General features: G+C 34.7%; 1 protein-coding gene across 1 annotated transcript in view; it reads right to left on the bottom strand.

The window, feature by feature from the left end:
* The window catches only part of Foxp2 (forkhead box P2), a 496,440-nt gene that overhangs the window by 146,913 nt on the left and 332,231 nt on the right, over nucleotides 1-17,296 (bottom strand). The gene's annotated exons all lie outside the window — the stretch shown is intronic.

Genomic DNA, 17,296 nt, shown 5'->3' with positions numbered 1-17,296 from the left:
TAAAGATTAAAAACACTTTTTTGTACTTACAATTCAAGGGGAAACCTCTCCTTTGACAAAATAAAGTGCAGTTTTAATGCCAAATAAAATTGAGTGGTTTTCATTTGCATTCTTAGCAAAATCAGAGAACAAAGAAATTACCACCCAACCAATCAGGCTTGTTTCTATGTGTGACAGAATACCAATCAAAATAGAAGATGTTTTCATTTATTTTTATGTTTTCTCATCCACTTAGGAAAATAAAATTTAACGTAAGAAACTAATGTAAACATGTCTTTTACTAGAGGAAAGACAGTTTAGTGGATGTACTTTATAAACTTATCTTACAAAATACTAGTGTCATAAAATAAACTGTAGCTTTAGTTGCTTTAAAGGTAGAAGTAGAAACTGACCTAAAAATAAACTTTTTAAGAGAGTCTATTTAAAAACTCATTTTCTCTGTTAACAACTGAGCTCAATAAGTAGGAGTGACAGAATTTTTTCAAAACATAAAACTAACAGATATCACTGCTCTGTTTTATTATTCTCTGTTTTAGAAAACAGTGAATTTTCATACTGGTAAAAATGAATATTCTTCTATAATAATTAAGATTTCCAGCTGATAAAAAGTACAATTTTGATTAGAATGAATGATCTGTTTTTAGGAGAGTTTCCTAGTATCCATGACAACAGTTGCTTTGACAAGATGTGCATATGGCATTACACTACCAGCTGGTGTGAACAATGTTTGAACTACTGCATTGAGATGCTGAGCAAACAGAAAAAGTTGCCACGTCTTAACCCTCAGGGAAGGCAGTCATCCCCTGATCAATTATGAAAAGACAGAGAGAGGGCTGCTACAGTCTGGCTCCAAGCAAGTTTTCTGAGAAGGCAGGCAGACATAGAAACTAAAGTAAACAAACTCAGTGCACTAGCATCATCTCCTAACAACATTGATTTGTCTTCCCATAGCAGTATCTGGCGTAGTTTGTAAAGCCTTTTTTGTTCCTTTTTTTAAGATACATTCACAATGATTTTTTAAAAAACAACAACTTTTCAAGCAATAACAAACCACACTAAATATTCTAAGGATGGCACATAACAGTGAACTCAGGCAATTTATGGCAGTTGTTTGAAAAACAACAATTCCACAATTGTTTTAATATCTCCAAAATCAATGAAACATTGATTTGATGTTCTAAATAACATGCATTCCTCCTTTTGATTAGGACATATAAAATAACCATGAGTCATAATTTTCTCATGGAAACTACTTTTGTATGACCAGGACTGGGTCTACAGGGCAATAACAACAACAACAAAAATCAGTTAATTATTTTCCGTGATGAAGCTAAAATAAAAATAAAGTTTGGCTATTTTTTATGTAATCAATTTTTTTTTGCTTTTGAGTTATTAGTAGTTTTTGCCTACATGTACCTTTAGTTGTTTTGTTTTGTTTTAACTTTGTGGTCACCCATTATCTTAAAATATTCTAAGAGCAAGTTTAGAACTCTGGAATCAGATGATCAGACTAAAAGCAAGCCTAGACATCACCTAAACTGATGCTCTCAATTAAAAAAATGTAAAAAATGAAGGCTCCCCTAATCAGTTGCTTTGTTCAAGGTCACAAAGCAATTTATGAGTGCTTTGTTCAAGGGCTCTTGGCTTCTAGGCCACAGTGCATTCCAGGATGCCCTATTGTCTATTCTGTCCAAGAAACCCATCAATGGAGAACAGTTGAGTGAAATTCTAGTGCAAGAATATACATGACACAATACCTATTTACATGTTTACTAGTAAAAATGCTATGTGCATTTTCCAGAACTTAGGAGAAAATGCTCTTTTTATTGCTTGAATTTGTAAGTGAATATAACAATTATCCATAATGTAGACTCCTTTTATGGTTAAATGTCCTCAACATCTTCAGCCTCATTTCATTATATATTCCACCAATACATGATAGAGCTTCAAACTTGTATGATATTCTAATCATCTGTTTATCTGATCGAAGCTAGAAGGAACCTTTAATCTTGTCTAAGCTACGTCTCTCATGTTGTTGACAAGAAAATGAAGAACCAATGCTATAATTGTTTCCTTAATGTCACAAAGAACTATCAGAGCTTGATCACAGTCTCTCTCTCACATCCATTTCAACAGCCTGAAGTATGTTCCTTTAAGGAACCAATAAAATATTTGAACTCCAGTGGCTACAGAAAAAGAAATCATATAGAATTAAGCATAATGCAACTTCTGCTTATGACAATATCCCTAGTCACAAACATACATTTCACCATTGGTAAAAGAATGATACTAATAGAATACCAACAAGGTAAATAAGTGGGTAATATTTACTTCTCCTTTAGAATCTTGTATCTCATATGCATTTAGAATAGTTGAGGATCATCTTCCAATACAAACTTATGAAAAATAATTTCTATTTGCCCACTCCAACATTTTTAGTAGCAGTAGAGATTGTTATAGTAATCACAGGAGGGGGAAGAACAAAAAAAAAATACTCCAGAATATCAGGAATGATTGAAAGCCCATAAGCAGCAGTCTTTGGCAGTTTGCCTTCTAACTTCATGCGTCATAGGACATTTTTATTTCCACGTCTTGGATAACACATTTGGACTGAATTTCAATAAACAATTGCTCAGAGATGTTTAGGTCATCTCTGTAATTTATTACTGTAACTACTCAAAAGATGAAAGATGAGATAAAACATTTTCATCCATATTTGATATGAGGTATCAAGTTGCATCAAATATTAATTTGAAAATTACTTTCCACTTCTACCAATACATACAAAAGAAAACTTCTAGGGCTATTGATTAGGTTTTATGAGCCAATGGCATATTTATATGATCATCTTCCCTTCCTAAAGTAATACAGGACAAAAGCCAAACACTGTTTACAAAATTTCCTTTAATAATGATGAAGTCTGATTCAAATGGACAACAATAATGATGTTTTGAAAGTAGCCAAATCGTATCTAGTTTCCCAAAACACATTTGTTTTGCATTAAGGGTGCACTTTACCTAATGAAGTTACCTAATTTTAGTAAAGCTAACAAAAATTGGGATAGGGTATTTTCAAAATTGGAATCTGATTAAATACTTTGTAAAAAAAATAAAGAATAAAATATTTGCAAATAAATTGAAGATATATTTCGGTCGCAACAAAGGTATGAGACTGCATGTATCTTATAGAAATGAGTGCTTTTTCTATTTGTTATAAACATCACTTCTAACTGTTGCTGAGTGATTCTTACTAAGCTAAACTTTTGTTAAGTTCCAGTTTATCACATTTTCCTAGTGGTCTTAACTTTATGTTTGTGATGAACCTCACAAGACGTAATTCAATTGAGTAGGCTGTTGTGAAAATTAATTTGGTATGAGAAATCTTTGCAGTCTGTGAGATAAGTATTTTATTTTTCTGGAGAAACACAGGAGATTTTTTTAAGTCAGAAATAAAGTTATTTGAGAATAGTTTGTAAATAACAAGTGAAACAAAACAAAACAAACAAGCAAACAAACAACAACAAAATACACCAAAATTGTTGAGTCTGCTAGGGATTTGTAGGTAACTTGTGTTTCAAGTAAACATATGTATATTTGTGGAGAAAAAGAGAGAGATCATTCATATCTCTCCCACCTTTCCCTATAAAAAATAGGACTGCTTAACCTATCAGCCTGTTGCATTTGAGACATTAAAATGAAAAATGACATCCACGCCCATTAATATCTTCAATGTATAAACAGCACAGTGTGACACATTCTTGAGAGCTGAAGGCTACAAAATCTCTCTGAACATAAATAACAAAGCACTCAGAAGCATATTTGATGTTGAGATTCATCTCTGAGCAAAACACTGCTGCCTAGGCTTCTTATGAAAATAGATGCGGCCCAAATGGATCCCCTGTAATTGGTTTCAGATAGCGAGGTCAGAAGAAATATGATACAAGAAGCGATTATGTGGAGCAGGCGAAACAAGAATGTTTACACAGGCACTCCCTGCTTACACTGGCAAGGGGTGGATACTTTGCAGATAACTAGAACCACAAAAGAAAAATAAAATAGAAACTGCCAACAGGACATTCAGATTTTTTTTGTCATCATGCTCCTCTGTTTTAACCTTTCATACATTATATGTTTAATCTGTTACTTAGAAATATTGAACATAAAATAAGTTTCCAAACAGAATTTCCTTTTCTAATTATTTTCTCAGTGTGACTGATAGAAAACCATCTATGGATTTCTCCAGAAAGGACATAAATTTCTATTCTGCTTAGCCTTTTTCTTCCTACATTATATCCCCACTAAAGAGAATATACTGATAAATGTAATCTGAAGTCTCATAATGTTATTTAATAGAAGAAAATTAATCTTCTAATTGTCATAACCTATTTTCAAACAGTAATCTATCAGAGTGAAATTATGCATCTGTACCTACTGACCCCCCATTTTATCATGCTTGATATATAATTAGGCTAAGTTTCTTGAAAAGATAGATAATTATTCAAAAATATTTTTAAAAATAATTGTTTTTATAGTCTATTTAACATAGTTAGGAAATAAATATGGATACATTGTATTTATATTGTGTATCACTGTGAAGACCAAATTAAAAAAGGTAAAATCACTTGTGGTGTTAAAGCATGAGTTGTTGTTTTTTTAAATCTTATTTACCAATCAGATGGCAGGCCTTTCTTTTTTTTGAAAGATAATTAAAATTTTTTTTATTGTCAAGGTGATGTACAGAGGGGTTACAGTTACATTTATAGGGTAGAAAGTACATTTCTGGTCAAACTTGTTATCTCCTCCCTCATTTTTCTTCCATCCTCCCTCCTCCTCCCCACCCCCACTCTGGGTTGTACAGTTGGTTTGTAACATATTGTCTTGTAAGTATTGCTGTTGCTTTGATTTGCCTTTTATCCTTTGTATCACCATTTTAATGTTCCCCTTCCCTTCCCTAATTCAGACAATCATATATACACAACCCATGGTACCAAAATCAAATACAGTGACATCAAGGGCTAAAGCATCTGGAAGATAAAGAGACTAAAAAAGAAATAATTTCACATAGTATGTTAAAAATAACAATGATAAACTGCTTGTTTCCATAACTTTGAGTTCATTTTGCTTAGCATCATGTAAGATAATTTTTTCAAGAAAATAATGAATAAAAACTTTGCTATGTTCTTAACGCTGAGATTCTCAATAGAATGACTATTCGTTCTCCCATTCGGAAAGGTGCTTACTTTAAAAACAACAACGACAACAACAAAGTCCTTGTCTAGGATAGTCCTAGCACAAGATCACAATACCTCAAAAGTATGCCCATATGAACATATAAGATGATGCTAAGCGAAATGAACATCAAGTTAAGGAAACAAGTGCTATACCATTGTTGTTATTTTCAACATGCCATGTGAAACAGTGTCTTTTATTTTTTCCCGTAGTTTTACCACTGATATCACTGTAACTAGTTTTAGTACCCTGGATATTGTATATATGTGTATTGGAATTAGGGAAGGGAAAGGGAATACCAAAATTTAGAGAGAAAGGATAAAAAGCCAAACCAATGCAACAGCAATACTTACAAAACTATATGGTATAAACCAACTGTACAACTCAAGGCAGGGGAGAGGGAAATGTGGAGGGGGGAGAGGGGGAAAATGAGGGAGGAGGTAACAAGTTGGGTAAGAAATGTACTCACTGCCTTACATACGAAACTGTAACCCCTCTGTAGTCCACTTTGACAATAAAGAAATAAAAAAAAACCCTCAAATATATGTTCTAACTAAAAAAAAGAAGTTAGCTATTTAGCAGAATATTTTTAATTAAGAGGCCTTTTTGACTTAATATTTATTAAGTCAATTCCATGGAAATAGATCCAAGGTATGGAATCTATGATGGACTGGATCCTCTAAACTTTCCCAGAGTAATAATAAAGTCCTCAAGGTCCCAACACAATACACACACAGAACAGTCTAGTCCAGCTTCTCAATTTGCCTAAAATATGCTAATAATAACCAATGATTTCAACAGATCCTGTTTTTCCTCCACTCCGTCAGATAGGATGAACAGCCTTTTCCTCAAAGTAGCATTCTACCATCTGCAGAACAATACCAAGTAGTCAGGAATGCATCGATTTTCTTCAGTCTTTTATTTCCAATGAAAATGAGTGGTCCTCCCTGTAACAAACAGTACAAGAAATGTATCCAATGCCTAACATATAAAACTGTAACCTCTCTGTACATCAGTTTGACAATAAAAATAAAAAAAAAAGAAAATGAATGGTCATAAAACACATAGAACATGAAAATTACCTACATTACTACCAATCACTGTCATTCATATATAAAGGAATTCTTCCTATATTTAAAATTCTTAAACATGAAAGGTAAGGGTGACTTAGAACCAATTTTACTAAACTTGATTGCTTTTACAACTTCTCTGTTCCATGGTACATGTTCCTAAAACTACAATGGTTAGTGAGTATCATGGTTATTTCTGCTGTCTTTTTATATTTGTAAACATATTTTAATGTTTTTTTGTATCTCACATAATTTGACTTTTTTTCATTATGAGGGCAGCACCAATTTTTGCTTGCATATGTGTTGAAGACCCATTACTGCTATGTTGCTATGTCTTTAAGTGGTATATTAGACATTAACTGAAAAAATTGTGCAACTCAGTTCTAGTATAATATCTCAATGCAATTGAATATCCTAATGTGGATTGCTCTTTTCCATTTAAAAATAATATTGAAGAAGGGTTAGTATCTGGTAACTTTTTGAAAGAATTAAATATTTACTATCAAATATTGTGGGTTTTTTTTTTACCATTATAATTTTATGTATTCCTCTAATCACAGAAAATAACTAAACACAGTTGATTGTGGAGACAGGAAGTGATATATAACATTGTTTTTTTTTTTCCTTAAAAGAGTTTACAGTTTACCAAGTTCCAAAGCCACAAATTTTATTAAAACAAAAATCACAAGCAGTGGTATCAAAGTAAATGCTACAGGATTTAGTATCTGGGTGTAAGGTAATGGATGGGAAGGAGTCATTGAAGAATCTAACATTTCTTTTTTCTTTTCTTTTTTTTTTTTTTTTGGCTATTCCTGGGCCTTGGACTCAGGGCCTGAGCACTGTCCCTGGCTTCTTTTTGCTCAAAGCTAGCACTCTGCCACTTAAGCCACAGCGCCACTTCTGGCCGTTTTCTGTATATGTGGTGCTGGGGAATTGAACCCAGGGCCTCATGTATACGAGGCAAGCACTCTTGCCACTAGGCCATATCCCCAGCCCCAAGAATCTAACATTTCAAGTCCAAGGTACTTGAGAGAATTGTTATAATAATTTTGAAAAACAGAACAGTGTGCTATCAAAGCAGATTGAAGGAAGGTCCTACTATTTTACCTGCTGTTAGGATCATGAAGTGATTTCTTGAGTAGATAGTAAGTTTAAGCTTTAGTCTGAGACTTACCAGGCTAATAACAGACTTTCAGACCTAGGAGATGGTTGGGTGATTAAAATAAAGGAAACTTATTAGATTGCTAATAATGAATGCACTGAGAAAAATTTAAGGTCCCAAAACTTGAGAAATATTTTATCACGAGAAGTGAAAGGACAGTGAAAAAGGAATGAATTGTGAGGAAACCATCGTAAAAGAAGTCAATACATACATGAATAGAAAGGTGAAAGGAAAACTACACACACAAAATATCTTACTTCTGACAAACATGCCAAGAACACACCATAGAGAAGGGGAACTTTTTAGTGATGGGGCTGGGAAATTGGATATCTTCATACAGAAGGTTAATAACATTCGACGACTATCTTTCACCACTTATAAAATAAAAATAAGATTTAATGAATTACTGACACATTCATTTGAAAGTATGAAATTAATAGAAAGAAAAATGCCACACTTCACTGTTATTTTTTATTGGTGAGAAAACCCCAAAAACATAGGAAACAAATGAGAAAACAGTCCTAAACTAAAATGTTCCTGCACAGCAATAGAAAAACAGAATAAGGAGACAACCTACTGAATAGTAGAAAATCTGTACCTCTAAAAAGAGTTAATATTCAGACTGCAGTCAACTCAACAACAAAGCTCTGAATAATTCCATTTAAAAGGTGAGCACTAGAAGCCTCTTAGCTCCCTGCCTCAGCAAGTCAGGAGTTGCCTATTCCACCACCTCCTGGTTCCTGCTCTTTGTTTTATTCTGCTCTACTAATGCATCTTTGCTAGAGTTTTATAAAGAAGAGTAAGAGATGTAAATAGATATTCATAATAGAACACATAAAGATTGCCAAAAGTATATAGAAAACATACTCAATATCACTACTCATCAGGGAAATGGAAGTTAAAACCATGATGTGATTTAACATCACTCCAACAAGATTGGCTATTATCAAACAGACAAAAGATAACAATTTCTGACAAGGGAGTGGAGAAAAGGGATCTCTTGCACACTGTTGTTGGGAATGTAAATTAGCTCAACCATTATGAAAAAATAATATGGTGATCCCTCAGAAAACTAATATCAAAATGACCAAATAAACTAATAAAGCCACTACTCAAAGTATATAAAATGAATTCAATATGTTAAAAATACATGTGAATTCCCTTGTTTAGTAAAACACTATTTATAATAACCAAGGAATGAAACAACTTACACTTCCATTAAATGATGATTAGATAAGAAAAATACAGTACAAAAACACATTGAGGAAATGCACAGTCCTAAGAAGGATGAAGTTCTGTCATTCGTGACAACATGGATGGAACTGGAGACCATTATATTAAGTGAAATTAGCCAGGCACAGAAAGACGAGCACTACATGGATCTCACTCACATGGGAAATTTAGAAAAAGATGATATCATAGTACTTGAGAGAAGAATGATGGTTACCAGTTGTTATTGAGTACGAAGAGCTGGAGAAATGCAAAGAGGTCCATAGATGTGTAAAAGTTATAGCTAAGAATAACAAGTTTCAGTGTAGTATTCCACAGTAGGGTGACTAATAACAATAAGGTACATTTTACAAGCTAGATGAAGGGTTTTGAGTTCTCAACAGGTTAAAGGAGTGCTGAAATATATTTAACCTGGTTAAAATATTACACAGTGTAACATGTATTCAAACAACTCCTGGTACTATGTGAATATTTTTTTTCTGTTTTTATGTATTAGCTTTAAAAATAAATTTTATAATTAAACACATCCTGAAAATGTTAAATACAGAATTATCATATGATTTATCCATTCCATTCCTGTTTGTATGCCCAAGAGAACTGAAAACATATGTTCCATAAAGAATTGTACATGAGTGTTCATTGAAACATTATTCAGAAAAAGCTAAGAATTAATGTAATCCAAAATGTGTATTAACTCATGAATGGATAAGTAAGGTTTAGCCAGGTGATGAAATGTTAGTCGATTATGAAGAGGGAGGTATAATATTGATTTGTGGATAAACTTTGAATATGTTATACTATGTGCAAGATGTTAGTAATCAAAAACTGCATTTGAGATGAGTTCATTTGTATGACATGCCTAGAATTAAAAAAAAAAAATCTGGGGGGATAAAATTACAGACTGGTAGAGGCTAGGGCCTATAAGACGGGGAAAATGGAAAATATCTGATAATGAGTAAGAGATTTCATTTTAAGGTAAGAAAAATGTTCTAGAATTAGAATGTGAATAACTGCACACCTGGATAATAAACTGGAAAACCTCAACTGAACATGTAATGAGTAAATTTTACTATGTAAACTATGTCTCATATTATTGGTACATACTTTAAAAAAGAATCCTGAAGGAAAATTATGGGTAGTATCTGTGTGTGTGTGTGTGTGTGTGTGTGTGTGTGTGTGAGAGAGAGAGAGAGAGAGAGAGAGAGAGAGAGAGAGAGAGAGAGAGAGAGAGAGAGAGAGCATTCATGTACACTGTTTGGTGCTGGGGTTGAACTCAAGGTCTGGACTGTTTCTGAGCTTTTGTGCTCAAGGCTAGCACTCTATCACTTAAGTCATAGTTCAATTTCTTGTCTTTTGGTGATTAATTAGTGATAAGTCTCACAGACTTTTGTACCCAATCAAGTTTTGAGCCTTGATCCTTAAGAGCTCAGTCTCCTTAATAACTAGGATTATAAGTGTAGACTACTAGCTCCTGGCTATGGGGAACATTTTTAACTTTTTTTTTTTTTTTTTGGCCATTCCTGGGTCTTGGACTCAGGGCCTGAGCACTGTCCCTGGCTTCTTCCCACTCAAGGATAGCACTCTGCCACCTTAGCCACAGCGCCCCTTCTGGCTGTTTTCCACATATGTGGTGCTGGGGAATCGACCTGAGAACTTCATGTGTAGGAGGCAAGCATTCTTGCAACTAGGCCATATTCCCAGCCCCTATGGGGAACATTTTTAAGCACCAAAAACTGAAAGTGACAAAGGTCTGATGAATGTTCTTATGAATACGATAATTTGTGTATGACCTACCAGGTGTCAACTCCCATAGCCTATAGAAGCAGAGTTGGTGGGTAAATAAATGCAGAAATAGGGGAACTGAGCAAGTCCCTAGAGGGAATGAGGAAGTAGAGAGTAGAGGTGGGAGCAGGTAAGGGAACTGTGGGAAAAATAAAGACATTTTTGACAGGCTGAAAAGAGAGAGGAGAGGTGACTGGGGACTCTCAATTAAAAAAAAAATAAGAAATTTTAGTATCCATTAAGGGTGCTAATTCAAAATTTTGGGGAAAAGGGGGGAGTTTCCTATCATATTCTGAGAAATCAGTGGATAGAGAGGAAAAAGAAATTTAAAGTTTAGAGTAGGAAATGAACCTCTCTATATATTGTTGACATAGAGATAGATGTGTGGTATCTTCTTCAGGTGTTATCTTCAAAACTATATAAAAACTTGTCTGGTTTTCCCTGATCAATTTTGGTGTCATCGTTACTCAATCACTCTAAAAATTTTCACTTGGCTAAGGAGCCTGACACCTGTAATTAAGTCCAGGTTTAAGATACTCTCTTACACTCCAGGCTACACTGTTGTAATTTCTGAGGAGTGGTTACCTCTAGCTTTTTAGACATAGCAAATTAGGGCTGGAGACATGGCTCAAGTGGGAGGGGACAAGCTGAGCAAGTGCAAGGTCCTGAGTTCAAATCCCAATACTTTCCTCCTCCCTCCCAAAATAAGGGAGCAAACTTTAAAAAGAAATCAATCTGGGATGCCATAACAAAGCTCCATATCAAAGAAGTCAGGGACAGTGTTGAAGCTCTGAGTCTAAGCCCCAGGACTGGCAAAAAAAAAAAAAAAAAAAAATGCTTGCCTCCTATATTGAATAGGCTAGCCAGGATAGTGACTTGAGGGCTTAGAATCCTTATTTGTGAGATGTAATCTCTTTAATTTTTTTAAAATTATCTCTAAGTAGTTGTGTAAAGGAGTTGTCATGTAACAAAGTAGTTTATGAATACAGTATACAGTATATCTTGATCAATGCCACTCCTTTTAATATTTTCATCCATCTCTCCTCTACTCTTCCCTCACTCTTTTTAAATTTTAAGATATGTGTTGGATACTTGAATGAATTTTACTCCTCTTCTCTTCCTTTGCCTACCCCTGTCCTCTTGACAACACCCTTTATTTGTTAATCCATTCTTGGACTGCCAAAGGAAAAGGTGAATTGTGAAAGAAGGAAGAGTAAATTTTCTTCACTTTTTGAAAAACCTAGACCAACGTATTAGAGGTAAAATTTCAAGTCCAATTTCTAGCACTCTACAAGTGGAGGTATAGATTAGAAAAAGGCAAAACTGTGCTTCATTGTGCACCCTCCTCCCTTTGCCCCCAAGCAAAGACTGTGACTCTGATTAGCACCTGCAGGAAAAAATTATTCTATCAGATGTAAAGGAAAGAGCTTTGAGGCAGAAGGCCTCTGCCTTCCTGAGTACCTCCCAAAGCTAAAGAGGCCAGTCCCAGGAGAGGAGAGCAATAGGAAAACAAGATGGTAGAAGAGAAGCAGGTAGCAATAAGATAGGTTCAGGGTATCTAAGAGAAAGCCCCTAGGTCTAAAATTAAGCATTCCAAGAAATAGGTCTCAGAAATTGTGGGTTCTAGTCCTAGCATTATCCTCTGGTTTTGCCTGACCTCGTTTACTTTCATCAGCAGTCTCTGATTAAGTCCTTTCTCTCCAGTTCACTTCCTAGTCCAAAGAGCAATCAAAATTGTGAAAGAATAAAAACTGAAGAATTTGTGGTGACATATTGCTTTTACTAAAAGTAGTTATCAAATGAACAAAAGAAAAAAATGAATTTATATTATGATCACATAAAAGTATTTTAGGTTATGTTATTTAGAAAGTAGATTATGAACCACATACTTGTGTATGAAGTTCTCTGTCCTGTTTGAGGCTAATTCTCAATGGTAGATTTTTAGAGACTGTGGACATTTTTTTTAAAGGAATGAGCACAAACTACTTTCATTACTTTTCCAACTATTGCTATTTTGAGCCCATAGTATGGCTAGGTTGGAGTCATTAATATGACACAAACTTCTAATAATCATCACTTTAATACATCAATAACTACATTGGTATGAACTTTTTGGAGACCTGAGGGCCCTTGTCCTTAACAACTTCTCAAATACCCTTTTGAAAATTTAACTCTGTGCTAGTACTCACTTCAGGAGGTTGAGATTCAGAGGATCAAGATTTGAAGACAGACCAGACATAAAAGTCTGAAAGACTCCATCTCCAAAACCTTACTGTCAAAATGCTAGTCTGGACAAATGGCTCCAGGGCTGAACACTAAGCAAGCAAGTATAAAACAAACTAGCAGGAAGCCTTGAGTTTAAACCCTGTACTAGCCTTCTACCAAACAGATTAAGATACACTGGTTTAAAATATTTTCATATATATTTTTAAATAGTTTCATCTATATGTTTCAAAATAGTTTCATCTGTATAATTATCTTTGATATATTGAATGGGGAACATATTCATATAAATAAAAATTTATAAATATTTCCTTAGAAAATACCTATTGGTCTCTACCAACATTTAAAAAATCAGAGCAGCTTATGAAAGTTTAATGTTTCTATGAAACTACCTGATAGGAAACCAAGTTCCTTAAGATATTACTCTATTGTTTCTCTATTGATTGCTTTGTTTTAGCCTGAATCTTAATTTCTATGCCAAAAGAGGATGAAAGGGGTTAAAAAAAAAGGTTTCCTAAAAGAAAAGATTTTCTCTGTCATTAGTCTTTCTAACATACTTTGTCAGTGGACCATTTGTTGAATACGCATTTAAAATCTAAAACTGAGAAGCAGGCCGCCACTCCCTGCTTTAGCACGAAATCATTTATCTTCCAAAATTGACCCAAGTAAGTTATTTAGTGAACACATTTAGTTACTCTTAACACTTAGCACCATACTCCATGTAGCATGATTCCTTTTAGTCTCACCTAAACAGGTCATTACTCTGCTTCTCTTATTAAAAATTGATATTAAAATATGCATGGAATATCAAATACTATTATGTGTTTTTATAGTCCCACTTAGAACTAATGAATTGAATGGGCTGTGATAGTAGACATTTATCTCATTCATTCATTCATTAAAATCTATTTATTAAGTTCCTATTCTTTATTTGGTATGAGAAATAAGAATATATTTCAAGTTAGGCAATGTCCTGTCTGTTCTGTTTCAAATGTAACCACTGACAAACAATTACCTTGTGGTGTAGCTTTTAAGTCTGTTCTTCCATTATGTCATATAGACACATAATAATGTAAATTATTATCTTCCCTGCTCTAGCTTTAAAAGAGTTATCCATAACATAGTAAATGTATCAGAAAGAATTCTTCATTAAAAAATACGAAAATTCTATAGGAAGCAGATTCTGTGTGATTAAGAAGGATGGCTGTATTTCATATCATGAAAAAGTAATTCCAAAAGCTATTTTTATGTAAGGTCAGAGACAAAAACAAATAGCCAAGAGGATTGAAAGAACCTAGTTATCTATCTTGTGACAGACACTATGCTGAAATTTCACTCAAAAAGTGGCTTCAATTTTGTCATATATAAAACCACTGCCCAAAGGAATAGTTATTCAAAATAAGCAGTTTAACTGCACATTTTTAAGGTGAATGCTTTCCAGTTCCATGTTTCCAGTCTTTAAATTAATCATTCTGACTTGTGATTGGGAAGGAAAAATAATCACAGACCACTTATTGCAAGACAGATTGCTAAAACTGGAAATTAAAACTTTATTTCTTAGGGTTGCATGGGCAAGGTGCTTTGAAATCCTGGAGAAGTCCCAAATGGCCTTTGTTCAAAATGGCCCTTTTCTCCCAATGTCTCAAAAGATATTAAGCCTCTCATAGAAGGGGGATTTTGTGTTGGCCTCATGAAGGCTTCTTATTATTACTGAAGGTCCTATAAGAACTGTGCACTTTCTCATGGAAGGCACATTTTGGCACTTTGTTGTAATTATCTTCATTTACATAACTGGTACCTCACACACCATTCAGCAGAGTGGTACAATAAGCTGTGCTTGCTCCCATCATCTTTATGTTGAAGTTAGGCCATTTCACTGAGTCTTAAGACAAGCTATTTTGAAGGCCCTCAGCATTTTTATTGCTATCACTTGTCTGTTGTTATAGGAGAATGCTCACTGCCAGAATCCTCTGGCAGAAACTCAATTTCTGAGTCCAATACTAATTCATTACAAAGTCTGCAACAGCTGGGACACTGGTATACACAAATTAGGCATTCTGAAATTTAAGGACGAATCCAAAATACACACTCAGGACCTTCTTATGATTCCACAGCCATGGAAATAGCTATTTCAAAATAAATGAGGGGAGTAGGTGACTGTCACCAGCTCATCTTGCCAACACCCGATTAGACCCTCCTGATTTTAGCCTCTAAGGTAGTACTATTTTCCTGGTCTTTTCTTAACTGTTTTACCGGTATTAGCAATGGACTGTTTAATGTGACTTGGAAACATAGTACATAATGTAAACAAGAAGAAGACTTTGAGACATCTCCAATAGATGATGGTGGGAAAACTGAATATCCCTTAGATGTTGTCTGGATATACAGTAGATACAAAAATCAAGCAATAAAGTATATGGGTTAAAGAGTTAAATATAAGAGCCAAACTGTTGAACTGGTAAAAGCTGTCAAAGGTTAAAGACTCTTGACATTGATCTGGGTAATCCTTCTTGGAATATGATTCCCAAAGCACAGAAAAACAAAAGCAAAACTAAAAAAAAAGAAGATAATAGAATTTCATCACATTAGAAAGCTTCTGTCTTTAAGAAAAATAATCAGCCGAACAAGAGAAACCTCACAAATGAAATCATATGCATTTAATCTCTACCTGAAAAAGGATTAATTTAAAAATGTATTAGGAGGGGCTGGGAATATGGCCTAGTGGTAAGAGTGCTTGCCTCTGTGTAAATGTACCACATTTTCCTGATCCATTCATCTATGGAGGGGCATCTGGGTTGGTTCCAGCTTCTCGCTATGACAAATTGTGCTGCGATGAACATTGTTGTGCTGGTGGCATTACTGTGATTTTGTTTGTGGGCTTTTGGGTAGATACCCAACAGTCGGGCTGCTGGGTCATAGGGGAGTTCTATATTGAGCCTTCTGAGGAATCTCCATACTGCTTGCCAGAGTGGCTGAACCAGTTTACATTCCCACCAACAATGAAGTAGGGTTCCCTTTTGGCCACATCCCCTCCAACAATTGTTATTATTAGTTTTCTTGATATATGACATTCTTGCTGGGGTGAGATGGAATCTCAATGTTGTTTTGATTTGCATTTCCTTTATGGCCAGTGATGTAGAGCATTTTTTCCTATGTCTATTGGCCATTCTCATTTCCTCATCAGAGAAGTTTCTTTGTAAGTCTTTAGCCCACTTGATGAGGGGGCTATTGGTTCTTTGCAGTTTTGTTTTGGAAGAAGGTAATTTTTTTAGTTCTGCATATATTTTAGAGATGAGGCCTTTGTCTGTTGAATGTCCGGTAAAGATCTTCTCCCAGTCTGTGGGCTTTCTGTTTATCTTGAGAGCCTCTATCAGAAAGAATGATATTGTTCCATTTGTAAGGAAATGGAAGGACTTGGAAAAAGTTATACTAAGTGAAGTGAGCCAGACCCAAAGAAACATGGACTCTATGGCCTCCCTTATTGGGAATAATTAGTACAGGTTTAGGCAAGCCATAGCAGAGCATCACAAGGCCCAATAGCTATACACTTAGAAACAAATAAGAGGATGATAAGTGAAATGAACTCCATGTTATGGAAACAAGTGATATATCACAGTTGTAACTACTTTCAACGTCCTATGTGTATGTGTAGTTTCTATTATTGATGATGTTTTGTATCACCTTCCTATGTTTGTACCTACACTATCTCTGTAATCTTATCTGAGTATATTGGAAACCGTGTTTACTGGTATTAGAAGTAGGAAATTCAAAGGGAATACCAAATTCGAGAGACACAGGGTAAAAAAAGAGAAATAACTACAAAAGCAATACTTGCAAAACTGTTTGGTGTAAGTGAACTGAACACCTGGGGAGGGTAGGGAAAGGGGGGGAGGGAGGGGGGCATGAGGGACAAGGCAACAAACAGTACAAGAAATGTATCCAATGCCCAACGTATGATACTGTAACCTCTCTGTACGTCAGTTTGATAATAAAAATTTGAGAAAAAAAAAAAAAAGAAAACTAAGGTCCAACAAAGTCAAACCTCAAATTTAAATAAAATAATTTATCATTAGTTCAATTGCCTATCAGAAGTAAAATTACATTGTCCAGAAGTGTAGTCTCCATTAAACTGTAATCTCCGTTAAAAAAAAAAAAAAAAAAAAAGTGCTTGCCTCCTACACATGAGGCTCTCGGTTCAATTCCCCAGCACCACATATATGGAAAACGGCCAGAAGGGGCGCTGTGGCTCAGGTGGCAGAGTGCTAGCCTTGAGTGGGAAGAAGCCAGGGATGGTGCTCAGGCCCTGAGTCCAAGGCCCAGGACTGGCCAAAAAAAAAAAAGTATTAGGACATCAAAAACCTCCATAGTAAGAAAACAAGTAGTCTGGTTAAAACTTTGTGAAGGAATCCAAACAGACATTTTTCAAAAGAAAATGTATATTTCTTGCTAACAGATATATAGAAAAAAAAGCTTAACAACAGTAATTATCATATAAATGCAAATTAACCACAAAATAGCATATCGGCTGAAACCAGTAAGAATGACTTAAAAGTTGGAAAATAACAAGTGTCTGGGAGGAAGTGAATACAATGAAGCCATGG

The sequence above is a fragment of the Perognathus longimembris genome, chromosome 2 (genome assembly GCF_023159225.1).
Source record: "Perognathus longimembris pacificus isolate PPM17 chromosome 2, ASM2315922v1, whole genome shotgun sequence".
NCBI classification, from domain to species: Eukaryota; Metazoa; Chordata; class Mammalia; order Rodentia; family Heteromyidae; genus Perognathus; species Perognathus longimembris.
This window is presented reverse-complemented; position numbering and strand designations above follow the sequence as displayed.